This window comes from Vicugna pacos, chromosome 31 (assembly GCF_048564905.1).
Source record: "Vicugna pacos chromosome 31, VicPac4, whole genome shotgun sequence".
NCBI lineage: Eukaryota > Metazoa > Chordata > Mammalia > Artiodactyla > Camelidae > Vicugna > Vicugna pacos.
In genome coordinates, this window is record NC_133017.1 from 15,033,457 (window position 1) to 15,061,394 (window position 27,938).

The 27,938-nt window shown below is 51.2% G+C and overlaps 1 protein-coding gene across 4 annotated transcripts in view; it reads right to left on the reverse strand.

The window, feature by feature from the left end:
- GATA4 (GATA binding protein 4) overlaps positions 1-27,127 on the reverse strand; it is a 73,147-nt gene extending 46,020 nt beyond the window's left edge. For 2 of the 4 annotated variants that reach the window (XM_072952622.1, XM_072952619.1), the window contains exon 1: positions 1,891-1,981. The gene's annotated coding sequence lies outside the window, so the exon portion shown is untranslated. Of the gene's footprint in view, positions 1-1,890; positions 1,982-2,608; positions 2,670-27,044 lie in introns of those variants that run through there. The other 2 variants (XM_072952620.1, XM_072952621.1) reach the window with 2 other exon arrangements.
- Positions 27,128-27,938: the final 811 nt, after the last annotated feature.

Below are 27,938 nucleotides of genomic sequence, written 5' to 3' on the forward strand. Positions count from 1 at the left end.
GTATTGGTTTGGTAAACATTTCTTTCCAATAAGAAGTCTGATTAGAGGGTAGATATAAAAAATATTTGACCCGAGATCACCAACTTTCCCCTTGAGAATGAAGACAAAATACTTATACCTATAGGAATCTCTGGGCTTCAATAAACAAATACATAGGTTTACCTTAATAAAACATTCAGTATTTAATTTTAAAGTCAAATAATTGACCTATTTCATTGTATTTTCTTGTATACTCCTGCAGTGCTAAAACAAATATTGTAAGTTTCTTTTCTCACATAGCTGCAGGAAAGGAAGATTTATAATTCTGTAATTCAACTTCCAATACACTTACAGATGATAACTTAACAATCTTTAAAAATGTAAATACTAAAAATGCCATAAACTTAACATTTGTCTCTATTACAGCCTCTGCCTTTTAAAATGACTGTTACATTACCTGGAATTGGATTACTGAACAATAGAAGGTGGAGAAAATACCACTCTATACCTTTCTGTTAAGATGCAAAATTAACTACTCCCTTTAAAGGACTCTCACTTGTTTCTGTAATTAAGCCTCCAGGCAGATCACCTCAGAGGGAGCAGAGCGAGCTCCTGAGAATGATGGAAGAGGTCTGGCCTCTCTATGGGACCCAGGCTTGTGCCCCAGTCTTCCCTCCCTTCCTGATCACTCACACCAGTTCACTCACCCCAAATTCACAGGCTAGCCATCATGCTTTCTTCCCTCCTGACTTAGCCCTTTTCTGAACTATTTCTGAGAAAGCACGCCCTGAAGTTCCCGTCCATTTACAGGTCACTCCTGCTCTTTCGGCTCAGCTAGCGCCTTCGCCCTCGGCCTGCTGCATAGAAAACTGTCACCCACGAATGCGCACACTAGCCAGCAATAATGAAGCTGGCTGCTTCCGGGGATGTGGAGATTCAGAAGTGTGTGTGTCTGCATCACCCCGTCGCCCCAATGCAACCTTTCGCTCTTTAAAAGCCTGAAACCTGCTCTTGCCTGCAGTTCCTTTTCTGAGAAACACAGGAAACACTTCCCCGAGGCGCTTCCCCAACCTTACCGGCAGCGCCGGCTCGGGCTCCCACCGGCCCTGGGTCCCTCACACCCCCTTCCCCCCAATCTCTAGGCCCCTCATTCTCTCAACCTGGTGGCAGTTCACCGCCTGGACATCCTCCTCTCCCCTGGGTCACCTTCCAGCCCAAAGCCAAGCGACATATTTAGTGTACCGGGGTAGCTCCCGTGGCCAGCGGAGGGACCACGCTGCTCTCCACCGGGTTCCTGCACTCAGTTAATTTCACCCAAAGCAGGGTGGGTGGCTGGGATCGCTAGCTTAGTGAGGGGAAGACTGAAAAGCCGGCCAGAAAGATATAAAAAGTGCCGGCGCTCAGCAGACATTCCCGACTTCGGAGCGCCTCCCGGGGCCCAAGGCCCAGTTGCGCCGCCTCCCGCCGCCACTCTGTGGCCCACGGACGACACTCCTCCGTCTGAGTCCCTGCGTGTTCGAGCCGCGGCGCGGCCTGTCTCGGGTCAGTTGATCCGGGTGACTACTCACGGCCATCATCATCACCCAGGCCCTGGCCTGTTAGGTGCAAACAAGGGCTGGGGAATCTGCACGCGAGGGCAGCGATTAGAAACGTTCAAATTCACACAAAAAGAATTCAGAAGCACTTCTAATATCTCTCTTCGCTTCCCCGCCCCCCAAATCTTCCTTTGCTTTAAAGAAGCTGCTCAGACAAAGTAGAATAGGCAATGGCCAAGGTTAGGGAGGGGGGAGTGACCAATGTCTCTTTTCCACCCGCTAGTTACCTCTCTACTCCTGGGCAAACAAACGCAGAGGAGATCAGGGCTCCGCTGCTAGTGGGAAGGAGAAAGGAGAGGGATGAAAAACGCCATACCTGCCGAGGCTCGAGCTTCCTGGAGGCCGGCGCGCGTTCCCCCGGCGCGGCGGGAGCTTTGGCGGCGGCGGCGCCTCTCGCAGCCTCCCGGCCGGCCGCCTCGGAGTCCCCCAGCTCACCGCGCGGATCCCCTGGCCCCTGAGCTCCCGCTCGCGGGCGCTGACTGGCCGGAGGGAGTCACGTGCAAGGGTAGGGGGCGGGGGCGCGCCGCAGCCGCTGCACCTCCGCCGGGCGCCGGGCTGCGGGGCTGTTCAAAAAACTCCCCTAGCAGGCAAAGTCCAGGCGCAGGGATCTCCTCGGAACAGGCCACAGTGCTACCGCTGGGGCGCGGGGCTTCACCCACCGAGATCAATTCGGTTTGCGGTTTGCCCAGGGGCAACTTTATTAATGAATCCTCTCTCTCCCGCCGCCTTCTCTTCTTTTCCACCTCCTCCCTCCCCCTCCCGCCTCCTGGTGGTCGGTACCTTCCGCGGCCCAGGACGCGGTGGGCGAGGGGCGGGGCTGATAGAGGGGAAGGTGACCTCTTGGGCGCGACCCCGGATCCGGAGTGGAGCAGTGAGTCACCAGGGGTGCCCGGCTGGCTGCAGGCCTCCGGGTGACAGTGAGTAGTGGGTAGTGGGGATCCTCCTAGCCCCGGACTCTGGGAAGAGACGCCAAATTTGGGATTTGCCCCCCCCCCCCCCCCGTCAGAGCTCAGAGACCGAAACCTCCCTTTCACCTTCGCAGCAGCCCAGGGAGTCCGCAAGGCGCCGGCTCCTGCCCACAGTTTTATATATTCATGTATAATGTGCACCCTTCCATGGCGAAGCTTCCCAGTTCCTGCGGCCTCCTCCCTTCAGATCTTTCCGTTTTCTCTGCAGCCTGTGGCGCCGCCGCACCAATCCAAGGGACTTGGCGAGGGCGTAGGGAGCTCGGCAGCCCAGCGGGGCTTCTCGGCCCAGAAGGCTCCTCCAGTGGCCTCAAGCCCCCCCTCCCTAGAGCGACGGCGGGGAGGGTGGCAGGTCTGAGTTTGGAGTCGGCGTCAGTGCCTAGAGGCCCCAGCGCAGCGGGGCTTCGAGCCGGAGAGTCCCTCAGACAGGTCTAAAGGTTAATAGAGCAATCACAGGGCCCTATTACCGCGTAAAAATAACCCATCGATTACCGCAGCCTTCAGCTCCAGATAACAGCCGGCCGGTGGCTCTCAAGCTTTCGGTTCAGTTCCCCCCAACCCCCCCGCCCCCGCCCCAGGCAGTGTTTCTCTCCCTAGCCCAGGCTTCTCACAGCAGATTGGAGGGGTAGGGAGGGGGCCGGGATACCACCCTGCAAGAAACCTGTGCGCCTCCGAAGTAAGGGTAGGGGCGACACCCGCTTCCGCAGTCGGTAACCGGTCGTGGATTCCCGGCCTGCGCGAGGGCAATCCGGGCGCTGAGGACGAGGCTAGGACGCGGGGCTGATTGGAAGGAAACCCCCAAAGGGATCGTGGCCAATTCGTGGGGATTCTCAGGAAAATCCCGGAGGAAGGACTGAGCGCGGCTGCGCGGGGAATTCTCTTCCCTGAGCTAAAGGTGCGGAGGTCCAGATGGGCCCAAGCCGTGGAGAGAAAACTGAGGTGCCTGGCAGAGCGGCGGAAGGGCTGCGCACGGGCTGGACGCGCGGACCGCGCTCCCCAGGCCGCTGCCCGCCTGGGCCCCTTCGCGCCCCAGAAGCTGAGGGCGGAGTGCTTGGGGTCCCTTCTCCAACTTCCCCCAACTCTGCAGAACTTGGCGCTGCAGATCCTAGCCCTGGGATCTCAAGAGGGACGAGGTCCTGAGAATCCCGGAGGCTGGTCCCGGGGAAAGGCGGTTTCTTTGGGACACTCTGATCGGTGCACTTTCAGATGCAGCCTAGAAGGGGACGGGACCCCTGCGCTGTTTGAAACCGGTCCTCATTCGCTTTGGGGCGAACGAGACAGAGCCAGGAAGCCAAAGGTCTGCTCAGGGACCTACGAGGGCTTTCTGAAGGCTTGAAAGGCAGAGCTTGGAGGAGCTGGAAGCTGCCCAGCCATCTCTCTTCTCCCTGGGAATTTATGGCTACAGCGATGCCCCACATCTCAGAGCTGCCTCCCACGCGCGACCTCCAGAGGGCAAAAAGTGCTGAACCTGGGCACCGGGCCTTGGGGCTTAGCACGGGGGAAGGGAGAGGCCATCTGAGCGTCCTCACCAAAGCTAAGGACACAGGCTGCTCCCACGCTAGCTACCTCGGTAGTGCCTGGTTGGCCGCAGCGCGAGTATTGAGGGTCGCATTAACCGAGTGACAAGGGGCGAGCTTCGCCCTACTCCCCGCACCTCCTACCCCCAGTCTTCACCTCCTACCCTCAGACTTCAGTTTCCTCCTCTGTACAGTGGTGGGGGTCCTGGTCTATGTGAATGTTGTGAGACCCCCGATGGAAGGGCCTGCCTTTTCTAAGCGCTGGCTGGCAAGGAACCCCGGATTTGCTGGGGGGCGGCTCCTGCCCAGGATTGTGACAGAGCTCATTTACCCCACTCCTGTCTCCTGGTGGGCTGAAGCCTGGGAGCCCGTGACAGATCCGTTGCTTCTGGGAAGGCGCTTGGAACCGAGAACTTTGTGTCTTGTTTCCCCGTGTGTTTTTCCCCCTGTGGGCCAGCGCCCCAACTTTCTCCCCAAAGGGCTCAGCTCAAGGACCGTCCAGGGGGTGGTTGGTGAGCAGCCTGCTCTTTTAGGGTGTTTCGTTTGTCCTCGCCCCCTCCCTCCCTTGGGCGAGGCGGGAGCCGCCGTGGCGGCCCCGCCGCCGCCGCCGTTGCCAGGAGCAGAGAGCATTTCAAGGCCTCGCTGGCCCGCCGGCTGGAGGAGGTTTATCGGCTGCCGCTGAATTCCCAGGCTTCTCCCTCGCTCAGGAGGCAGCTGGGAAGGGGTGGGGGGTGCTTTGAGGTTCGGACTGCTGGCTATTTTTAAGGAGATGTCTCTGGGCTGGCCTGAGATGTGGCCCAACCCCATTCACATTTTTCCGCTTTTCTTTCCCATAATCTACAAGGAAAATTTAATACTGTGAGTCTTTGTCCTCTTTTTGCTAATGGCCTGGATCTAATGAGTCAAGATGTGAGATTATAGACAAATAAGAATTATTAAGATGTACTATAAGCTTTAAAAAAAACTCTCCAGAACACAAAGATGAGTTGCCTTTTCTTGCTCCATTAAGGCCTCTGGGACTTGAGTATGTCCCTCCTTCAGTAAGAGACGCATTTGTAGGCAGAACATGGTGTACAGAGGAATCTGAACTCTAGTTTCTGGGGAAAAAAGAAGTTAATAAACAGTGGAAGATGGAATTCACAGTGACACCAGCGAGGGTCTCCCTGTGCGGGGTTCCCTGTATTTCCTGGCGGGACCCAGAGCGCAGCAAAGGTGCCACATTGTCCATTCCGGCTGGTGCGGCCGCTGGGCATTCTGCGGAAATCAGCCTTGCCGGCCGCGGGCCCAGAACACCAGCGACGCCTGAAAGGACGCCAGGCCCCCAAGGTCTTACCATCGGGAACAAAAAACCTGCAGTTAGAATTAGGGAGGGGAGTAGGGAAGTCACCCCTCGCCCTGTGTAACGAATTCCTCCGAGATGTAGGTGCTTCTCGGCGGCTCTGTGCACAAGGGCTCCGGGACAGACAAAGGGACCCGCGCGGAACGTTTGCCGGCTTCTGTCCCCACACGGCCCTCAATTCCCCCGCCGGGCCTGGCGCCGCCAGTGCGATTCCTCCTCTCTCGGCCACACTCGGTCTCCGCTCGCGGGGCCCGCACTGAGCCCTGCACAACCCGCAGCGCGGGTCCCCGCCGACGGAAAAATGGAGAACGAAATAAGCTGTGCCGCTCTGAAAACTTCCTTCCCTCCGTGAGCCCCGTGCCTTGGCACCGGGAATTCTTTGGTGGAGGAGGAGGAGTATAGAGACCCCCGCCCTGTTCGCCCGGGAACCGAGCTCTGCACCCCAGGAAGCGACTATCAGCCTCCGGCCCGGCCCGCAGTGAGGCGAGCGGGCAGCTATCCTTTTCAATTCTGGATTGCTTGTAAAAATACTACTTGGTGTTGCAAAGCACAGCCATGATCTCGCTCACAGACCACAAACGCTTCCTGCTGCTTCCGGCCCTGAGGACCGGTTTTTGGCACACTATTTTATAGCCATTTCCAGATTACAGAACACTTTCAAATTCCCTTTTTCTCTAGGAAACAACAACATTGCTGCGGTAGAGGGAGGGAGAGAAGGGGTTCCCATCCTCATACAAACTGGAGCTGGGAGACCCAGAGAGGTTAAGACACTTGTCAGAGGTGGCAAAGCCCGTGCGTTCCGTGATAAGTCTCAAAACTAGATTTGAGTCTTAGTCCTCTGATCATTCTATTTATTATCGAGTTTCTATAATGGTATGCTTTTTAAAACCCTTGTTTTGCTTTTCGAGTATTTCTAAATTTCCTTTAATGAGTACGTCTGACATTTAAAAATTAAAATCAATTAAAAATAAAACAGTTCGAAAAAAATAAAAATAAAACAGTTCGTGTCGCATAATCTAAGAGCCTGTGGGAAGGGAAAGAAAACCGAAAAGGAATCTCCACGTTTTCATTAAGTTCGGGAAGAACGCCAGAAGCTTTTTGAATGGGGAGGGCGCTCCTCAGGTCCCGGGGCAGCGGAGGCCAGAACTGAAAGCCGGTCCCGGCGCCCGGGAGTCCGGGCACTGCCGCCAGCGGGTCGCGGGGAGAGAAGCACCCGGAGCGCTGCGGCCAGGCTGACGCCCTCGCGTGCGTGCGCCCCTCTTCCTGCCCCCCTCCCCAGCCTGGCCTCCTCTCCTCCTCCTCCTCATCTGAGGACCTCAGCAAGCGGGAGCTTCTGGCACTCACTGCCCAGGCTGCACAGAGACCATCTCTGGCCCTGTAGCATCTTTGGGCTGTCTGGAGGGGCCCTACTCTTCAGGACCGAAGCTGCCGCCTCCGGGATCTCCCTTGATGATATAGGCCCCACTTTTTTTCCACTTGTGGGTCCTCCTTCCTTCCTCCTCTGTCAGGGAATTTTGAAGCTGCACCACTGGTGTGGTCCAGTACAGAGCAACAACACGATAAATATTCTTGGAATACATAAAATGTGAATTTGCTTAATTCCTGGGTCTTATGTTCTCCAGACTTATAAATTAGTTTATCTGTGGTTCCCCTTTCCTCTCCCCCACCCACACACACCCCAGAAGATAAGCTCTTTGAGGACAGCTGCCTGGGCTGGCACATAGTACATGCCCAGTACTTGCTGAATGATTACAATTACAAAAGTAATTGTTAATAGCATCTCTTAGGGCTGCTGGGAGATGGAGAATACAACGCTCTCCTCAAAGGAGAATGTGTCCCCTGGCACACAGTAGGTGCCCAGAGTCACCATCATTTCTCAAAGTAGGATGCAGAAGTCCAGGCTAGATTTGGAGAGAGGCCCAGTCTGGGTGGCTGGGGAGCATTTACCTGCCTGGCCACCTACAAATCTCCTGCCCAAATCTAGGCTGCCTCTAAGGAGACCGTGGAGTCCCTGGACTCTGGGGTCTGCAGGAAGAAGGGGTTTCCAGGGGTCACAGTAAGGATTTTGGAAGTGGAGTTCAGCTAGGGAAACTGCCTGGGCACTGAAGCTGCGGCGGTTGGTGAGGGAGGCTGCCGGGCTTCCTGGGACAAAGAATGGACAAAGATGCCCAGGGTACTGACTTCCTGCCGAGGGCGCAGGTCCGTACATTTTTTAAAGATAGAGAGATCTTGTCAAACACCAGGATCGAGAGAATAATGAGGGAAGGATAGATAGACACAGAAACAAGAGAAAGGAGAGGAAAAGGGGAGAGACAGGAAGGCAGACAGAAAGGACAAAGAAAAGACTGGCCTGAGAACCCGGAGGGATGGGATTCGTTCATTAATTAATTAACGTGTTCACGCAGTCATTCAGTCCATTTTTTATTGAGCACCTACTCGGTGCCAGGAACTGGGATTCAGCATAGAACAAAATAGAAAAAAAATCTGTTTCAGGGACCTTAGAACATTCTATAAGAGGAAGACGGAGAATAAGTCAACTGTTAGATGGTGTAAAGTGTCATGGATAAAACGGAGCAGAGAAAGGACAGAGAGAACAGAGACCAGAGAAAAGAGAGTGAAGGGACGACAGGAGAGGGAAACACAGATCCATAGAAAGAGGACGAGATTGGAGTCAAGAGACCAGGTGATAGAAATAGACATGGAGACCCCCCGGGAGAGGGGAAGCTAGCAGAGAGCTGGGAAGGAAAAGGCCGCCCAATGGAGGAGGGGGACCAGACAGAGCGAGGACCCTCCCGAGTCGCCCGGGAGGGCAGCAGTGGTGACGGAGATACCAGCGGCTGGAGCGCTGCCAGTCCAAGACCCCGACGCACATCTCGGGGACTTGCGGGGTCACCGAAGACGCGGTGTTCCCAGCGCCAGCCTGGGCCGGTTTCCGCACGGGCGGCCCCGGCACCCTTCCCCTGGCCGCCGGGCCCGCGGTGACCCGGAGTTGGAGAAGACGCCCAGGCAGGCGCCGCGACCTGGCGCGGCGAGCGAGAGACAGGAAAGTGTCAAGGAAGCGCGAAGCCCAAGTGCTAAAACAGCATCATCCGCCGCCGCCGCCACCCCCACCCCGCCACCCACCGCAAGCAGCGCCGCCGCCCTGAGCAGCGCCCAAAGCCCGGCTGCGGGAACGGCGGTGAGATGGGGGAGGGCTGATGGGGGGCTGGCGGCTGGGACCCCCTTGGCACAGGCCTGGGATTCCCTGTAACCGACAGTCATGTTGCCAACAGGCCACCACCCCTCAGGGGCAGCAGGTGCCCAAAGAGAGTGGGCTAGTCTCTCTCTCTCACACCCCTGGGCGCTTGGAAGCATTTATTCATTATTTGGAAATTAATGGTTTCTTGAGACATCAGAAGGAGAAAATGGGAGGCATGATGCTTCCAAGAGCTGCACCTACCTATTTCTCTCAAAAGGGTAGCTACTGCATTTTGACCTGAGTGCAGAAGGACTGGCAGGTCCCTGGCGTGCCATTTCTCTGGGCGACTTTCAATGTCTCCCTACATTCTGGATCAGCGAGCTTGACTGAAGGACGAGGATGCTCTGCCTTTAAAGTCTGCTTCTTCCACAGCCCCAGGCCCTCTTCAGCAGAGATGCTAATTGACAGCAAATTGCCGAAGTGTGAGGAACTAAAGGGGGCAAAACCAAGAATTGAAGGGTTTGAGGGAAAGAGAACACCTAGTCAGGGAAGGTCTGGCGGGTTTCACCGACTGGGGTGCAGAGCTAATCCAGGAGCTTCTGCAAACTGCGCCCGCCCTGCCCCCACATCTCACACCACCTCTCACAGGGATGGGGACCTTTCCCCTGTCAGGGGAAGAATCCTTGCATCCTCCACCCCAGGAGGTCTCTGGAGAGGCCAGTTTCCATAGCCCACACCCTGCCTGGGGTTGGGGTAGGGATTGAGTGGAGAGCTCAGAGCACAGAGAATGAGACGCAGATTTATCAGTCCAGAGTGATCAATTTCCCAATCACTGTGTAAGAAGTTTGTCTCTATTCCACTTCAAAAGCCAAGAATTCTCATCTCTCTCCCCCTCTCTTCCTTCTCCCCCACCCCACTCCTCCACACCCTATGTTTTTCAGGGACTGTGACATCCTCTCTACAAACTCTGAACATATTTGCTTCAGCAGATGAATTGTGCTTTGCCTCAGGATAAGAAAAGCTAAATGTAAGTTATGTTTTAACCTATAAAAGAGCATTGCTGGTATCTTCAAAACTTACAGTTTTATTCATAATTGACCCAAACCACTCAAATGATCCTTGACTGGGAAACAGATGGAGGGACATGCAGACACAGGACTACTACTCAGGAACAAAAAAGAATGAACTACAAAGACACCCAACACCAAGAATGGATCTCACGTGCCCTAGGGCCGCATGAAAGAGGCCGGACTCAAAAGACTAAAGGAACAAATTTATATGACGTTTTCACAAAACCAGAGGGAGAGAAAACAGAGGTTGCCAGGGACAGGGGTTTAGGGGAGAGGTGACTACAAAGGGGATGGAGGGAATCTGGGAGAGTGCTGGAACTATTCTGTATCTTGATTATGGTGGTGGTTACACCATTTGTGTGTTTGTCAAAACTCACAGAACTATACACAAAAAGGGTGAATTTACTGTATGTAAATTCCATAAATCAGACTTTTTAAAAAGTGCGGTGATAAGACAGATTGCTGGGGCAGGAAAAGATTCTTCAATCCCTATTCTCTTTCTCTCTGCCTCTCTCCACACACACACACACACACACACACACACACACACACACACACCCAGTCCTCAGTCTTTAGTGAGATTTCACATCCCGGGCACATGTTCCACTCCCACCTAAAATACTTCAGAAATGTAATTTGCATACAAAAGAAAGCCTTACATCTCTTTTAAAAGGATCCAGCACTCAAGGTTGGCCCTCCCTATTGCAGGGAGGGTGACATGCCAGAAGGGTGACTCTTCTCTCATCCTGAGAGTCCTAGAACCAGGTGGCAGAAGCTCAGAAATTTCTAAGTCATTTTCAACCACACTGCTGCTCCCCAAGGCAACCCGCTGGCAGGGAATGGAGAGTGGCCAGCTGGCCAGAACCTAGTCAGTTGGGAGAGACTGGGTTTATTCCCGCTAGTCCCATGAGGCAATAGAAAGCCAGGCCCTGGCCTTGAAGGAATGAGTTTGCCCCTGAGAGTAGAACTGCATTTCACTTAGCCCATTTAGTAAAACACGGCCTTTCCTGTACATGACTGTATTCAACCTTCACAACAGTTCTGCAGGACAACTTGTTTTAACTCTGATTCTTACATCGATTTTCATTACACTCAGTCACAGTTCATGATGTGCACATGGATGGGTGGATTGTAACCCGGAAAAAGTGTGTCTTGCGCCAGATAAAACCACACTTTGTACCTGTGTTTACAGAAGTCTCAGTCTAATGGACATCACAAGGGAGCCCAAAGCCACTGACGACCTGGGCCATAGGATGGCTCTGCTATCTTTTCTATGCAATAAAAGTGGGGTGTGTGTGTTCATTTCTACCCTTTCCAAGAGTTGTGGATAATATTGTTTCTAACTCCCGTCACAGCACTGTGGTAATGGAGGGAAAACGAATGTTAAGGTTAACAGACACTCATTGGTCATTGGCTTTTATCTCATCCTGTTCACTTGAATTTAAAAACCAACATTACCAACAATCACAAGACACCACCATCAACAACAACAACAAAAAAACCAGAACAAAACCCTACAAAATACTGTTTCCTGTTAGAAATAAAGCAAACAGATTGGCTTCATCAATTGATTTCCCTGTTACTCTCCTCCTCATCCTTGGAGAGCTTGCTAATTAAGTAGGGGAAGAACCAAAAGGTGGGAAGGAAAGGAAAAAAGTAAAAAGTATGCAGGAATCCACAACTGGGAGTTTGTGGCAGGCATCCTTCTAGGGGGAAAAGGAGGGCACCCGGGAGGCCAGGAGGGGTCTGACCTTACCCCCTGGGAGGCCTGGGGTAAATCAAGGGTCCGGCTCTCTCTGATGAAATGAGACTGGACACCAGGATCTGAGAGTCGTTGCAGCCGCAGTGTCCTCTGAACCTGAATAATTTAAATTCCCTTACAAATATTGTAATTCATATAGCAAACATTTATTGAAAGCTTACTATGTGCTAAGCACCACCCAAATTTTGGAGATCTAAGGATGAACACAAGTCCCTACTTCCGAACTGGTTCAAACCAACGAGGAAAAGAGTCCTTTAAACAGGCAACAGAGAGAAAGTGCTGGAACCAATAAGTTAGAAGAAAAACCATATTAACTTCTTGGGCGGGGGAGTAGGTGGCAAGAGGAAGTAAATGAATTCTTCAAGGAACTGTATTATTTGTATATGTAGGTGCCCCCCCCCATACTTTCGCCTCATTTACTGTTCTCTTTCGGGACCTGAGCACGCGCGCTCGGGCGCCCGCGCGCGCACACCGAGGCGGCGACCTGACTTAGGGGCAGGAATTGTGCGGACTCCGAGGGCCCACAACATGCAGGTCCATTTCACATATTTGATGCCAAACACGCATGTGAGTCAGGCGTCCTGCAGGATGCCAGAGTGGCCGGCGCAGGAGCTCGGAATCAGGAGTCAGGAGACGCGGACTCTCGTTTTCCCTCGCCACCTGGATGTGCGACCTCAGGCAGGCCCAGCCCCGACTCTGTCTCAGTTTCCTCATCCGTGAAATGTGGGGGTTGTGCTCGATCATGTCTGAGCTCCCTTACAGCTCTTTAAAAGCAAATGAACACATCCTTACAAGACACTGGGATTAAGAGGTGGAATAAAGTCAAATATTTGTTGATCGATAGAAAACGCTGCCCCTGAGACGCGCGGGTCTGTTTTCGGGCTTAGGTGCAGTCGCCCCGGCTCCCCGTGGCCACGGGTCCGGCTCTCTCGAGGCCCGCCGGCTCCCGGGCCCGCGCCCGCCCCCCGCGCGGGATGCCCCGCGCCTCCGGCCGCGCGGGCGGGTGATGGATGGCCGCGGAGCCGGCGGCCTGTCAGGCCTTATTGATGAGGTGCGCGCCGACGGCCGCCGCGTCACCCGAGGCGGCGGGCGGCGAGCGCGGGGCGGCGGGCGGGCGCAGACTCGGCGGCGCTCGGGGTCAGCCCCCGGCCGGCCGCCCCCGCCCCCAGCCCCGGCGCTCCCCGGCCCGGCCCCGCGGAGGGGGCCGCGGGCGCGGAAGCGCCTCCCGGCCTGGCGCCCGGTGCGCGGCCCCGCTTCCTCCCCTGGCCGCCCGGGCTTCCCGTCCCCGCTCGCCCGCGCCGCTTCCCTCCGGGCAGCAGCCTGGCCCTGGCGCCGGCGGCTCCCCTGCGGAGCCCCCGCGCCCGCTCGGCCCGGGCCCGGACCTCCGCTCTTACCCGGCGGCCACAGTCTGTGCCGGCGTCCGAGGCCGGGGCGGCCGCCCTCCCGCCGCTCGCCTGGGAGAGGAGCGCCTTCCCCGAGCCGAGGGGCCGCGCCCTGCGAGGCGGGACTGGGCCGCCGCCCGCGGCACCTAATGCAACCCAGTCGAGGAGGGGAGTCGTCAGTTGCATGGGCATCCGTTCCACCGGCATCACTCACGCAAAACCGGGCCTCCGCTGAACATTATATTTGAGTTCATTCGAATTTTTATATAGTGATAGAAAAGCAGACAGGTTACAAGCACCTACATGTAAAGTTGGTAAAGTTTCAGAGTGAAGTGCCCTCCCTCCCCACCCCCCCCACCCCCCATTTTTGTGTATTCCTAATGTTCCAATTGCGCTTCTACAATAGTGAAAGCACATGACTTGCTCTGCTTGAAAAGATGCGATCCAGCTTAGCTCATGCTCAGCCTCCCTGCTTTCTCCCAATTCCACCCTCCTCCATCTTGCTTTTGCCTCGTCTTTCTTCCCATCGCCCTTTCAGAACAACAGAGCGGCTGCCCCATGCTATGTGAGCGCCAGATAGAGCCAGGGCAGCTTGCCTTAGCTCCTCTGCCTTTCTAGGGAAAGCCCCCAGGGCCAGCTTCTGTGTTGGTGACACTCATATGAGGATCACGAATATAAGACCTGCAAAGCACTTTCGATTAGTGAGAGAGTGAGTCGGCTCTGGAGACAACTTAACACGGAGTGCTAAAGGGCCCAGATTTTTACTTTTCTTTTTTCCCCCCACTTGGAGTCAAGAACTAGCCCTTAGATGTGACCTAAGAACTGGAAAACAGGTAATCTTTTCTCTGGGGCACAGTCCAGTGAGTGGAGGGAGGGGTCCCAGGTAGGTGTGGCCCAAGAGACTCACTGCGGAAGGCAGCTCAGGCCCAGGGTCGGGATCTAGGGAGCAGGGGTCGTGTTGGAAGCTCTACTGATCTGGGAGTCAAGAGTCTTGAGTTCTAGTCCTGACTCTGCCACCTGGTGAGTGGCATCACCACAGGCAAATTCCTTAACTTCTCTGCGCTTCAGTTTCCTGTCTGTAAGAGGAAGAGACTGGACACTTTCCTACACCAATGTTTTGTGACTTAAAATCTCCCCAAATGGATATAACCAAACCATGCCATTTTGTGCCTTAGAAGGTCCTATAACAGGGGGCTCATTGCTGGTCCAGCACAGTGGCAGGGTGGGAGTATCAGATGCCTACATCTGAACTCAGTCTTAGCCACAGATGATGAGTGTGTTCAGTGAAGAACCCAAAACTTGAGGCCCTTCTGCATGTATATGATAAAACGCTCGGATTGCAGATAAAACTTCACTTCATTCAGTTCATAGGCAAACGTTTATTCAGTAACAGCTGCCCCTGGGCATTCACTCTAACTCTATGGCCAGACACAGAGCCAAGTACGTTGCATGGATTATCTCATTTATCTACATAATCACTCTAGCCCCCCATTTCACAGACTAAGCAACTGAGGCACAGAGCTATTAAGTGACTTGCACTGCTTAATAGGTGGCAGAGCCAAGATTTAGAGGTAAGGCGTTTGATTCTAGAACCCAAATACTGCCACTATGAGCAAAGCATTGTTACCGTGACAGATATAAAAGCAAAAAGCCAAGGGCTTTTTTTCTTATATATTCTGCTTTAATTTAAAAAATTCTTAAACTTTAACTCCCGAAATCAATTCCTGTCCCCCATCTTTTCCACAGGCTTTAACACATTGTATTTCACTTTAATCTCTCCACCTGTCTGCCTGTCTACATAGCCCTCTCTCCCAAATTTCAGTCTTTCTGTTTTTAGTTCTTTTAAATTGAAATGTAGTTGATCTACAATGTTAGTTTCAGGTGTACAGCAGAGATTCAGTTGTACATATACAAACTCACATACATACATATATTTTCAGATTCTTTCCCATTATACGTTATTACAAGAAATTGAATATAGTTCCCTGGGCTCTGTAGTAGGTTTCAGTCTTCTTAAGGGCAGAAATCTTGTTTGATAGGTTTACATTTTCTGTAGTTTCTAACATGTAGTTGATGTTTAAAAAAGTTAATTGAGTTGAATTCAGAAAAGTGGAGTTTTCAGCTTGTCCTTGCAGTCTGAGTCTGTCCTTTACAACTGAAGATGTCGTATCAGGGATGCGGCCAAAACACATGTGCCGTGGTCCCTTCCACCGTGCAAACACAGAGAAGCTCACGTGCCAAAGACGCCACGTGACTCCTCACCAGCACCTTAGCCCTAGTGCCCCTTCTTGGGGGGATGACTGTGGCCCCAGGTACCTTTGGCCTCTCTCTAACACTGGGGCTGATATGGAAAGCTGGAGTTGCAAGGGGCCTTGGGGATTCTGGTCCAAATCCACTTATTTAGTAGATGAGGCAACGTGGACCCAGCACGGGCTGCAGACTTAACCAGAGTCACACAGCTATTTAATGGCAGGCCCAGGAGTAGGTGCCTGGAGACCTGGCCATACCTTGTTCTTCAGATTCAATATGCTGCTGTAGCAACTGCTATCTCCCCTCTATAAATCTGAATCCCAAGGCCAAGCTTTCCTCACCCCGCTGCAATCGCCAGGGTGAGAGGATTAGCGATAAGGCACACTGAGCGCTGGGGGAGCCAGGGAACCTGGTCAGCGCTGCTGCCCTCGCCCTTTGCAGCGACCTGACTCAGCCCTGATGGGGGTAGGTGGGGGGCTGGAGGCTGCGGTCCAGGGTCTGGAAGAGTCATAGACATTCAAAACTATAAGCATTCTATGTCCCTCCTAGATGGGGGATAAACCAAGCCAAAAGGGGCCCTCGGTACACAAGGTACATAATACACTTCTAGACAATACCTTTCAGCTCCCCTGTGGACTTATAAATATTTCAGGCTTCAAAATAAAGAAAATAAGGCAGCACAGTTGTGTAGGGGGAGGAGAGGGCTGATGGACAGGGTTCTGGGCTTGGGCCTTGTTCTGACCCTCCTTGTTTCCCGGGGTGATCCTGTGTCCACGTTGATGCCCCGTGTCCAGTGTAATTATTCATAGAACAGACATTCACTGATAATTTCATATAAACTTAAAGGCCACTCTTTGTCACTTGGACTCTCCAACCTTTGGTTTCCCCATCTACAAAGTAAAGGCTTTTGAATAAATATCTTGGAAAATGCTTCAATTTTATGAACGTTGGGTTCCTATGGGAGCCTCACAGAGTCTTTTGTCCCAGCAGCTGAGAGCTGATGTCACTATGAATTTGTAACTGCCCTGTTATTGACATTGAACTTTGGGCCTCGGGTTCACCATTGAGAAAACAGAGATTGATTTTTTAAAAGCAATAATAATAAAATAAACCAGCCCTTCTGAATAACACATGAGAATTCATTAGAGCTCACCTCCCAAAAAGTCAATCAACCATTGATGTTAGTCATTTTCAGCACCTGTTACAAGTATCCTAACTGCTGCTCCCACCCTGTCAGTCCCCCTCCCGCCCCTCCACCAGTTTGTTTGTATTCAACATGTAGTGAAGTGCAGGAAATGAGATTTTTGGATTTGGCTCTTAATTGGAGCCGTCAATGCACTGTCTTTTTCTCCCCTGCCTGTGACGTTTCCCAGCCTCGTTTTCATGATAAAGACATGTTGGGGACAAGAATGAGGCCAGGCCGCCTCCTCAGTGAGCTCCTTGCTGTGGCTGCCCAGGCAGTCAGGCAGCCGCCTTCAACTCTGTTCCCACGCACACACTCCCTTTACACTAACTCTGCGAGGTTCAAGTGTATGTGTGTGTGTGTGCACACGCACGCGTGCACCCTTGCTTGATTTTGTCACTTCATTAAGCTTCAAGAGTCCTTGCTGGCTGGAAGAGTACTTAATCATTCTCCAAATCACCCACAGTGCCCTGCACACAGTAGGTGTTCGATACACACTCAAAAGAATGAATTCATGGTGGAATAAATCTGGAGGTCAAATATGGCGTTCTGCATAAGGAAAGTGACTCTTTGTGAAATGCACATCTTTCTTTCTTTTTTTCACATATCAGGAGACCTGGGGGCCCAGCCACCTTGTAAGTGTATGGCTCTGTAAACCACTTTATTTTCACTGTTTTGATCTCACATGTGTGGGGGCTCTTAAACTGCAATTTGCTTCACTTTATAACGTGCACCTTGGAGAGGCTGGATGATAAATGAGAGATGAATAATTCCTTATTGCTACTTATCTGTCGAATCTATAAACTGGTGTCAGCATTACTCAGTTGGGTTTAAAGCTGCGCCTGGTATACTTATTAACCTGCTTAAAATAAGCCATAAAAATGGGCTTGGTAGGCAATTGTTTTAACTAATTTTTTAAAATGACACTGGTCATTTCCCACTAACTTGTGGGGTGACCTTTGGCAAATCACTTAACCTCCCTGGGCCTCACCTGCGAAATGAAAGGTTGAGGGGGCTTAGATCAGCTAGCTTTAAGAGCCTTGCAGCTCTGTCATTCCTTGATCTCAAGATTTTCAGATGAGTAAATTAAGGGATCCTGATAAAACCTATTAGAGCAATTACGAATCAGTTCGTATAGACCATCTCAGGAATCCTTGGCGTGTTCCTGGAGGGTGGTGGAGACAGTGCTTACTAGTTAGAGGAGGCATTTTGAGTTTTATTCTGTTACTTATTAGTGGCTTGACCTTTGGCAGTGCAACACCTCCAAGTCTCAGTTTCCTCATCTATAAAACGGGCATAAATACTCTAATAATATCCACACTGACTGCCCCAGAGAGCAATCAAATGTGAGTATCAAATATGATATGTATGTGAAAGCACTCTGATAAACGTTATTCCTTGTCCCCAATTTACAGACGAGGCGATTGATCGAGTGGGTGGTTAATTAGTTTGTAGCAGGGCCGAGGGAAGGATTGTTTGACCTCTCTAATTCTATTCTGATTATGCATGGACATTATTTTTAAATTAACAAAGGTTGAGCACTGAGGATGTGTGTGTTGAAGACAATTCCACCCCGATGAGACATTTTGGGGAACATTAAACGTGATAAGAAAACCAGCCAGTATGTCCTGGCCCACAGACCTAGGAACTCCTAGCTAGTAGGAAATAAAGCATTTTTTAGGCAGGAGAAGGCTTTGGAATTATGCACCCTTCTCAGCACTGGTTGTCCTCACTTCTCATATGCTTGCTTTGGGATGCCTCCTGGCCTTGTCAAGGATACATGTGGTCCGCCCACGGCTTTAGGTTTGTTCCCCTCAGAGACAAGTGCAGTTGTCTGCTGAGGATTTTGGCTGTGGAGAGGTCAGTCAGCAGAGATGTCTAGCACATGCTCCTGTGAGATCATTCTTCAAGACATTACCTACCGCCATGCTGCACAGGGCAGGGGATTGGCAAATGTGCCATGAAGATAAACATGGTGACTGACTGGGCCCTGCTCCCCTTGTAAATGGGGAAGGGCAGAGAGAAACTGACTCCGGGTCTACAAAAACTCAAATTCTCCTGTTCTACCAAAGTTCTATTCATATTTCTTTACCACCAACCAATAAACCAAACAACCAAACAACCAAACAACCGCTGACCTCAAAGTTAAAAAAAAAAATACAGAGCTTAGAGAGAGAGGATAGGAGTGGTATTTTAAGTCTATATCCCTTACTGTACTCAGACTACAATATTTTTTAATTGCTCAATGTTTATTTGCTAATTAGAATCAATGAAACCGGTTTTCAGCTCAATGCTACTTTTATCTTCTGTTGACCAAATGTGTTACATTAAATTAAAAAAATCTCAGTACAAGATCTTTGGAAGTTTCCCTAAGTCTTTGGTGGGATTTCGTTTCTCTTTCTTTGTGTTACCACCCTCCCTCCAAACCCATTCCACACTCCAGGTATAAAGTGGGAGGAAGGCAGCCTTCATCTTTATAAACTGCTACTATTCCTCTACAAGTGAAAACTGTTTCTGTTTCAAAAATGGTGATTGACATTCATTAATATTCATCTCATAATTCATTTGGTCCTCAGTCCTGTTCTCAGTAGTTAGCTTTCTCCCTTTCATGAAGGTCTTCCTTTCCCTTCTGAATGCCCTCTCTAGCTTTTTGGCCACCACTAAAGGTCTGTGGTCCCTCCCCTGCCCAAGTCCCCCTCCTCTTCTGCTGAGGTCAGAATAATCAGCTTTTATTTGCAGCTGGACCAGCACCTGGCCTTACATTCCACCACATCTTTCTGCCAGCAAAGGGAGTTTTGAGAGGAAGAAAAAGTTACAAGAACTGAGATTATTGTTTTCAATTTCAGAAACACTCAAGGTTGCAAGTGGAGTTCTGAGACAATCTGACGGCTGTGAAAACATTTTCCAAAGGGGGAAGGGGAATCTCTTTGTGGAAAAATCACTCCCACCGAATGTCAGTGTCTCTGGAGTTCAGGACTGTTTTTGAGTCCATTGAATTTGGGGGACTTTAAAGCTGAATTCCTTAAAATGAATGCGTTTGTCATAAGCACAGAGTCATGAGATCTTAGGAAGCAATCTTGGATTTGATAAATCACCCCCACCCCTCTCAAAATATTTCTTTTTCTAATTTCTAATTTCAAAAGAAGGAACCCATTGTAGTTCATTTGGAAAATACAGGTAAGTCTAACAAGGAAAACACAATCTGTCCTTAACCGCATCACCCAGAAAGAACCATGGAGAACACTGGCGCTCTCTCTGTCTCCCTGTCTCCCTCTCCCCACCCTAATCCCTGCCAGTTTCACGCTGTAGGAAACAGTTTGATGGCTACATGACGGTTTCTATAAATTTCTATTGTTCAGCATTTACATTATTTTCTATTCTTCACTAAGACAAATAAATATTTGACGTATCCTTATCAAACCCCCATAAGTTGTGCTAAGTAAAGCATCTTGTAAATCTCTGATTATTTCATTGGGATAAATTGCCATTACTGGGGAAAGCAAAGTTCTGGGAGTTGCCAGAATGTTCTTTGTGATGAGCTTATTGCCCAGAAGTTGCCTTTTGTAGCTTTCAAATTTTTAAACAGCAAATAAGAGTAATCTCAGATTGTTAACACAGGGGAATTTCATCTTTGAAGAAGGTGGCGTCCTTAACTACGAGGAAGCACAGTCGTGCATCTTATTTCTAGAAAATGCCGGAAATAGAAGGGGAGTAACTTGCTCCGGGTCACCCAGCTTGTAGGTGGCTGTGTTGGGACCAGAATCCAGACCTTGGAGGTCCTTTGGTTACTGCCTGTACTGTGACCTGGCAGCAGATATCCCCTATGGGCAGGCGAGGAAGGCCAGCTTGACTAAGGTCCACAGCACCTTTCTGTACCTGGAAATTCCATTCCCAGGGGAAGTCTGAAGGAGAGGTGGCCCAGACGAGTTAGCGGGGTCTCTGGGGGTCACAGCAGCATGAGGGGCTTAGCATCCTGAGCTCAGGTGTGGGCAGGCGGAGACCGAGTTCTCCCAGGGAAAGACTTGCCAGCCCTCTGAGCCAGGTTCAAGCGGGAAGCCCAGTCCAGCCTCCTCTTGGCCGGCCTTCTGGGGAGGGGATTCCTGCATTGAATGGAAGGCTGGACCAGATAACCTCGGAGGCCCTTCCAACTCCCAACGTCTCCGATTTGTATGTCTTGGGGGAAAGAAGTGAGCAGTCACCAGGCTGGAATAGTTGATTTAGGGTCCCGCCCCCGTCGCCAGCGTAGTCCTCATCTTGCGCAAATAATTTAACCTGTCAGTACAAGGCACAATGCCGGCGGAGAAAAGCTTTGTAAATGTTTGCCAAATGAATGAATGAAAGAATGGGTGGATGGTTAAGTCTCCCAAGTCCTAAGGACTACTGGTGAAAATTGGAATCTTCCAGCGCCCTTCGGTTGGTGTGTTGTTCAAATGAGACGATGTAAAATATATAGTGAACTTCTTAAAAGAAAATGTGATGCTCCAACCCAAAAGGACTCTAATTCGCCCCTGTGCCAACAATGGTAGAATGATAATTCACCAGCATCAGTAAGCGTACCACGCAGTGGTGAGTGTGATTCTACACAAAACTCTGTTTCATTAGTCCCCCCACCCCCACCCCACCCCCGCCTACAGGCCCGCTCAGCGCCTCCCGGGCCCGGGTGGGGCACGCCAGCCCCCGTCCCTCCCTCCTCCCCCGCCCCGGATAAATGCCGAGGTCTAATGGATTGTTCATGCTGCTGTCCAGATTAGATAGCGAGCCCCTCCGTTATCGCAGCTGGAGCAAACCCGAGCGGCCACCACGCTGAGAGCTTTGAGGCAGCCTCGCGCCAAGCCTGGGGAGCCCTAGAGGGCTCGGGAGAGCTGACAAATCCTGGGGCGCCCAGGCTGTTTCCTCTTAGCGCCTCATCACAGGACTTGCCCTGAACCCTAAATCCTGCCCCTACTCCTATAGCATTTAAGGTATCTGATGTGGTCGGTAGCTACTATCCGCTTAATTTTAGGGAGTAGTTCTAGGACTCATAGTATCTGCTTGTCAACTTTTCAGAAGCCAGGAACACTTTGAACAGCCGCCCCCACCCCCACCCCCATTAATACCAGAGAGATGCTTTTGCATAAACAGGGACTACTACATCTGACCAGTAGGGTAGAACCATTCCTGATTTTTTGTTGTTTCTGAATCATTGCAGAGGGGCATAGCTAACTTTCTGAACTCCGTTCTGAATTTCCCATGGCCGAATTTTTTTTATCTGTTACTAATCTTGTTTCTCTCTTTTTAAAAAAATTATTTTTTTCAATTGAGGGATAATTGACATAACATTCGTTTCAGGTATACAACATAATGATTCGATAGTTGTATATACTGCAAAATGAATGATCTTGTTCCTTAAAGAAAAGTTTCTTTTTAAAAGTTTCTCAAAGAAAGAAATATTAACAAATTTCATTTTCCTTATGAGCTAATTTTTTTGTCTCCATTCATTTTCCGAAAGCAGTATTATAGGAAACAAGATTTCCATGTATGCTCTAACAACAAGTTCCACAGAAAAGAAATAATAAATGCTCAAAATAATGATTTCTCTGCAAGGAGAGACTGATTGTTCTATCATTATTACATGAGAACTAGTCTGATATAACAGAAAGCAAATAAAATCTTAGCTGACGAACAACTGAAAGTTATCTATTTATACCATGTCAATTTCCGGCTGAATCTGAGGAGTTAGTGGAAAGCCATAATAAATGGTGTGGCAGGACAAATCATCTGGCTCAGTATTAAATGTTTCCACAACATAAAAAAAAAAACCCAACAACAACCCTGCATCATGATTTTGAGTGAATCAATCTTGTTAGACACCCATGTAGCAGCTGGAAAATAATTTTGTCGGATGCTGTTTATTCAGAGGTGGAAATTTGAGAAATTTCTTAAGGGCAGGCAAAACAGCTACCATGCAGTTTAACATTCAGAGATTAAAATAACTCGCCAACAGGAAGGTTTCTGATTCATCCAACAACACATCCTCAGATAACTTTTGAGTGCAAACTGTAAAACCAAGTTAATAAAAACCAATTTATTATGAGGGGTAAGGGTCCTGGATTGGGATGAGTAAAGATCAAGCCAGACGCAGAGGAAAATTTAAAGGGATAGCGTGTTAGTTAAGAAGACGCTAACAAAGGAATAAAGAAAATCTTTTAAGAACGGCTAGTGGATGGAGGTGGATGAGGAAGAAAACACCTTTCAATACCTAAAGAAAAAGCCGCAGCCATTCCAATCCCCCACCCCCACCTCCAACGCCAAACTCCTGCCAACGCCACGCTGGCACCTGGACATCGGCCCCCTGGTGCGGGCATCTGCGTGGGAATTGAAGCTGCTACACCCGTGCTTAGCGATGTGTGGTCTTGGAAGGGTCTGCCAGGAGGTTTTCCAAGACAAGGAGGAGGCTTGCTGGGGAACAGTCTAGTTTGGGGCGCGGGCCGAGAAGTGATTAAAAGACAGTCCTCAGCGTGCTGAGGCCTGGGGATCCTTGCTCCTTTATAATCCCCAAGCCCAGAAGCTGCGCGAAATCTCTACCTCCAACCTGTGCGCGGGTGGACGAGCCTCAAACACTAAGCCTCTTGGAGCCACGCTAAGGGAGACTCCCTGAATCCGTTGTCCGTGGCCACTAAGGCTGCAAGCCCGGAGTGCCACTCATGCCCCTCGATGACCCTCTAAACTCGGCCCAGGAAAGGACTGATCCCATGCCTTTCGGACTGGAGTCTGCGAAGGTTCGCTGCGACCTCGACTCTGCGGGAAGGGGCTCTCTGCACGGGGATACTGAGATGCAGAACAGCCTAACTGGGATGGTGTGAGTGTGAGTGTGAGTGTATGTATGTGTAAGAATAACTGTTTTGATGAAACTCCACTGTGATTCTTGTCTTGTTTAGGGACTTCACGTCGTGCAGATCCCAGGGCACAGGGCTTCGCTACACTCCCCGTTGCCCAGACCATGGGGGGACGTCAGGGCCAGTGGGTCCGGGGGCCGCCAGTGCTCTGCACACGGAGAGGGGCACGCAGAGCCCACCTTTTACTCCCTTCAACCCTGCCCCACCCTACCATCAGTGCGTCCATCATCCCACGGGCTCTGAGCTCCCCAAAGGGGTCTCCTGCGCAGTGAGCTATCCGAGTCGCGTTCTGATGAGCGCCAGGCCCAGGCCCGAGGTGGCACGACTGACGGCGCCCAGACCTCGCTGCCTGCAGCCTAGGCTTCGCTCCCCATCAGCCCTGCGCTCAGGACGTTGGTTTGCGCCGGGACCCTGGGGCCGGGGACGCAAACCTGGAGACTCGGGCGCGACTCCCATCCGGGGTGACCTGGCCTACGTGGCGCCATAGTAGTTGAAATGCATTCAAACCCATCTAGCGTCGGCCCCGCCAGGAATAGAAATAAGAGGGAGCTCGGCGGCCTCGGGGGCAGGGCGCGGGAGAGTGGAAAGAACTCCAGGGCACTGGGGTATATTTGCAAAGATCCGCCGGTTCTGGGGCGCTGGTGTCGTGTGCGCCAGCAGCGATCCTTTGAGGAGCCCCCTTCCCACCACCACCTGGTCCCCCACCCACGCTCGAGCTTTGCACTAGACTGCTCAGCTGGAAGGACCCGACTCGGGGTGCTAAACAGCCCCACAGCGCTCTTGCAGGCTTCCGTCCACTGGTTTTCTGCGGGGCTGCTTACTTCTCACCCGGGTTCTCTCCTGGGAAGCTGTCTCTGGTGAAGAGTCATTTATCAACGGGTCCGAACCCCTTTGCGGGGGACCCTGGAGACGTGCTGCAACTTTGGGCAGCGTAACTTCTCCCAGTCTTTTCTTCTCGCCAGGCGAGGAGTGGGAGGAACAAGACCTCTATGTAAAAGGAATTTGTAAACTTTTAAGCGCCATACAAAAGGGATTTAAAATGATTGCTAATGATTAATACTGTCATCCCTTTCTTAGTTTTTCTTATTTGGGGACAATTTTCTGGCTGTTTGAGGGATCCCAGAAGTTTTAGTGAATGTTCTTATCATTTGAGAGTCTCCATCTCCCCCCTCCTCCGTTCCTTAATTTTTTTAAAAATAACTTTTCGTTCTCTTCTTCAAACTCTCGGTGGAGTTAGGACTGTTCGTTCGCCCCGGACCAGGACACTGTCAAGGTCGCCGTCACTCCCTCGGGCCGCGCCGCGGGGACCCCACCCAGCCCGCCCGCTCCGCTCCGCTCCCTCCCGCGGGATGCGCGCCCCGCCCCGGGGCCCAGGCTCGGCCCCGCGTCCCCGCCGCCGGCGCCCGGGCTGGGACCTCCTCGGCCCTCCGTTCCTTTTCCTTTTGCCGACAGCCTTAAGATCGCTCTCTTCCCCTCCCGCCCCTGTCCTTTCCGACCCTCCGCCGGAGCCTGACGCCGCCTGGTTTATTGACCTTAGATCGGCTTCGGGGCTTTATCAGGCCCCGCGGGGGGCATCCCGCGGCGCAGGCCCCCCTCTCCCGGTGGCGCGGCGGGAGCTCCTTTTAAGCTTTTCTAGAAATCTCTCTTTCCTTTCCCATCCCCAACTCTGCTCCTAGAACCTAGAGAAAAATCTGCCAAATTCGCGTGATCGTGGAGGAAGCCTAGATAGGGCCTTCTGGGCCACGGACATTTTCCCGTGTCGCCCTTTTATCTAAATGATTCAGGTGAAAGTGTCCCCCCCCCCCCGCCCCCGAATTATTCGGATAATTGTCTCCACTCCCAACTTGGCGCTGTATTTAGACAGTTGGAGATTGATAGCTTGAATTTCTTCGGTCTGCCCCAGCCCTAAACCCCCTCCTCCCTGCTGTCCCCAGCCCTAAAACATCTCTGGACTTACACATGCTGAACTATAATTTTCCGTCCCATAAATCACTTGGCAAATATAACAAGGCATTAGAAAGTCGTTTGAAATGGATATTTTATTGGGCTTGAGAAATAGAACAGGGATAAAGAGCAACTTACTAATATTTCCTCAGTACCAACCACACAAAACTGTCTGAGATTCCCCCCTCCTGCCAATTGAGTTCGCAAATGCAAAATCACTTTCAGAGACAAATTTTTTAGACGAAAGAGGAAACGTCTATTTGCCTAAAAATAAACTCTAATGAGTACTGTAAAAAAAAAGTGTTCATAAAATGAAACTTTGAAATAGCCTTTTACTCTAGGCTGATTTATTCAAGTAAGACTAACAGAAACAAACAAACAAACAAAAACACAACACATTGCTACTACTAAAAAAAAACCAAACCAATTTTGTGATGATAAATCATGAGATTCTAGTCGTCTTTCACAGTAAGGTCTTCCTTCAGTTCTGAGAGGTACTTCCCTGATGTTGCCCAGCTAAAGACCTCTCAGATTCCCTCAGCTTTGAAGAACACGCGGAGGAATGAAAATATAAGCCCTGGGGGTAGGGGGGAAATGGGGAGGGGACGGATAAGTAAGGCAGATGAGGGTGAGTTTTGAGACATCTTTTGAATCACCCCACAGGAAGCCGGTGAGAGGGAAACAGACCTGAAGGAACAAGTTTCCATCCTCTGCTCTGCACAGCTAATATTTGTAGTAAGTCTCAGACACCAAGAGAACTTGCACTAAATCCTACCCAATTCCAGATGAGCACTTGCTTAGTTCTCCTAAGGCTACAGAGTTACAATACGCCATTGTCTGGTTTCAACCTTTGCACGAGGAGAAAGCTCAGACAACCTACTGGGTTTCAAACCCTCCCAGAGCCTTCTTGGTTAAGTATCGCTTCACTCTGAACTCGGGGCCGCCTCGGTCTCTTCCCACGGTCTCTCAAAGCTGCCCCTCTTTCTTTCCCTCTGTATCTCCTTTTCTTTTGGACTCAGCCCTTTTTTCAGCTACAAAGAAGAATCAAAGTTCATTTGCCCAAGCTGTGGATTTATAGGGAGCAGTGGTACTTCTGAACTGTTTGCAAAAGTACATGCAACCAAGCTCTTCACAGTGCGACGTGGGCTGGGGAAGAGAGCCGCCGTTGCTGCGGTACACCTGCAAGACCCGCCTCCCCCTCCCTTCCCATCACGTGTCTGGCTCCAGAATTAACGAAAAATCCAACCCAACACCAAGCCTGGCTGACCCTTGGCCTGCGAATAGGCAGAGAAAAGTAGCAGATCCTGGGGACTGTCAGGCCTAGTCACTAACTCACCAATGAAGCTATCCAAAAAAAAAAAAAAAAAAAAGAAAGAAAGAAACGCCAGTGAGATTTTTCTGCCCCTGAAAGCGTACCAGGGAGTGTTCCCAAGACAGAGCCTCCGCAGCAGGGACCCCAGGGGAAAGCCAGGTGACCTGGGTGTGTTGTGAGCCAGGAAAGGCAAGAGGGCCCGGGGCACCTGGTCAAACCATTTGATTTTTTCGTGGGATGGGTATTTATTTGTCTGCTTGTTTGTTTTGAGAGACTGCCCATCCCCATCAATTTCTGACTGGACCAGCTTGAGTGGGAAGCTGAACCAGGAAATAGAGAAACTAAAGTGTCACCCGATTGTAAGAAAGAGAAACAGAGAACATGAACCAGAGAGAGAAAGTGGAGGAGGGCCTGCCTCGGTGGCTTGGCCTGCAAAGAATCTCATCCTTCTTCCAGTCCCCCAGGCCGCAGATCCTCTGCACACCCTCAGTCCACACTGGCTGGTCCTCTCCCTTCCCTCTTTCCCCCCAGGGCCCTTCTCCCCTCCCCACTGTTTGGTATTCAGCGCGCTGCCCTGCCCCCCACCTCCAGCCCCCCAGCTCCTGGCCCTCCTGCCGGTCTCCCCAGCTCCCTCAGTGCATCTCCCTCCTGCCCTGATGGAGGGGTCACCAGGAAGGCCAGGAGGGGACTCACCCGAGCCGAGCCGGGTCCCTGCGGCTCCTCGCAACCTGGAGGGAGGCGGACTCTCAGGGACAGCTCAGTCCCGGGGACTCCAGGCGGTCCTCAGCCGGCGGAGGGAGGCGTTGTGAGCTGTCTCCCAGCTCCCTCAGAGCTCCCAGCTTTCCCCTCGGAATTAGATAACAGGAAAAATAGATAAGAGAAGTGGTTCATTAATTCAGCAAGACTTTTTTTTTTTTTGGTATGTGTACAAGGGGAAGGAAACACTGCTGGGGAGTGAAGCCCTGGTTGGACATTAAAAAAAAAGTCAGTGTTCACAAGGTTCCAGAGATGCTTCTGAAAGGTCACTTGGAAGGACCTGAGATCAACAGGAAAGAAACTTAAGGAATCACATTTGTGGGAAAAAATGCTGACTTCACAGAGTGTGGCTTCTTCACCCCAAATCGCTCTCAGACACTGGTCCTGCCCTTCTGACGAGAGGGGAGGCTGCCATGCAGTATCTGCTAGGGCCCTGCAGTCATCCCCTGAGGGTGGGAATAATAATACCAGCAATACTATTCTTCCTAGTATCTCAGGTTTGCAAAGCACTTGCTCACATAGTGTTTCCCAGGCTCCTCGGGACAGGAGCAGGCAGGTGGATTAATAAGAGATAATTGAGAAAATTGAGCTCAGAGAGTCCAGTCACACAACAAGGAAGGGGATGGAGCCAATCAGTTGATTCCCAATCCAGTAATAAAGAAATTGATGGCTGTAGACCTGAAACTAACACAACATAGCAAATCAACTCTACTTCAATAAAAAGAAAGAAATCAATGGAGTTTTAGAGCTGGGAGAGACCCCAGAATACCAGTCTCCTGCCCGAAGCAGGAGTTCCCTGTGAGGTGGTTATCCGTGCGCTGCTTGAATGCT